This window comes from Vicia villosa, linkage group LG4 (assembly GCF_029867415.1).
Source record: "Vicia villosa cultivar HV-30 ecotype Madison, WI linkage group LG4, Vvil1.0, whole genome shotgun sequence".
NCBI lineage: Eukaryota > Viridiplantae > Streptophyta > Magnoliopsida > Fabales > Fabaceae > Vicia > Vicia villosa.
The window spans coordinates 114,452,682-114,454,062 of record NC_081183.1 but is presented as its reverse complement, the minus strand read 5'-3'; positions in this window follow the sequence as shown (position 1 = coordinate 114,454,062).

Here is a 1,381-nt window from a genome sequence, read left to right as displayed (position 1 = left end):
CGGAGACGCACGTCTCCAACGTCCCTATGCCACATCAGCAAAAGGGAGACGTACGTCTCCATTTCCCTAAAGCTTCTCCACTTGAGACGCACATCTCAAGTCACGCGCCCAGTCTTCCTGAAGAATCGGAGACGCACGTCTCCAAGCCAGTCTGAAGAATTTCCTCTTTTCACGCAACGTCACTGCAAAGCATCCCCTATAAATAGAAGCAGTCACTTCAGTCCAAAGTGTCCGATTTCCTACTAACGAAGTGCTGCCGAAATTGTACCGCGAATCATATTTTTCATTCTGCTTTCATTCAAACACTTATTTTCTCACAACGATTTCTACATCGGAAATTGTTGTGAACTTTTTATAAATCTAGCCTTACGTTAGATTTATCGTTTTTATTTCCTTGTTTTATTTTCTGTCCTTTAAATTCCGAAGAACGATCCAGCCAACTTGTGGTGGAGATTCGATACTTGAAGATTTACTTGCCATTTATTTAATTCAGGTTTAATATTTACCGCCTTATTTATATGTTTATTTGCATGATATATTGTATGCCTATTAACATGCCTATTATTATAAACCGAATCTATTTATGCATGTTTAACCATATTAATATGTCTGGCTAAATTACTAAGGTGTCGGTATGTAGAGTAAGTTAACCGAGGGATCCGAAATAAATTGGCTTAATTATGTTTTATTAAATATCACTTATTTTTGGTTTATATGTCTAATTTAATTAGTAAGTCTTAAAACCAATAGAGCGAAAGTTTGAGGGGTTAAGACGGTCAAAGGTTAAAATCAATAGAGCGAAAGTTTGAGATCTTTAACCAGATAGTAGACATAGGACATTAGTTTTAAGGATGGCGAAAGCGTATTAAAACTAATTGGGACTTATTTATTTTCAAAAATTGTTTTTACACCCGAGCAGGATGGCGAAAGCGTACGTTAGGGATATTAGCTTGTTCCGAGTCAATAGAGCGAAAGTTTGAGATTAGGAGATTTAAATAGATAACAACTTCATAAAATAGGCATTTTATTAATTACGTTGTTTCCAAAAAGCTCTTCTAAAATCTAATGGGATGGCGAAAGCGTACATTAGGATTAGGATAGTAATCTGAATCAACAGAGCGAAAGTTTGAGACGAGGATTTTTAATCAATTGAATTAGTAAAGATTTTTAATTAAATTATGCAAAAGCCAATGGACCTTCGGATTACCTTAAGTTAAACGAAATACATACTGATACCTGTCTTTTATTATATTCTTTATTTCTCACTATCACTATCCCTTAGGAACAATCAAAATTTTAGTAGCCCTAGCTTTACATAGTAACCTTAGATAACGGTAGATCGATTCATAGTCCCTGTGGATTCGATATCTTTTAAAACTAC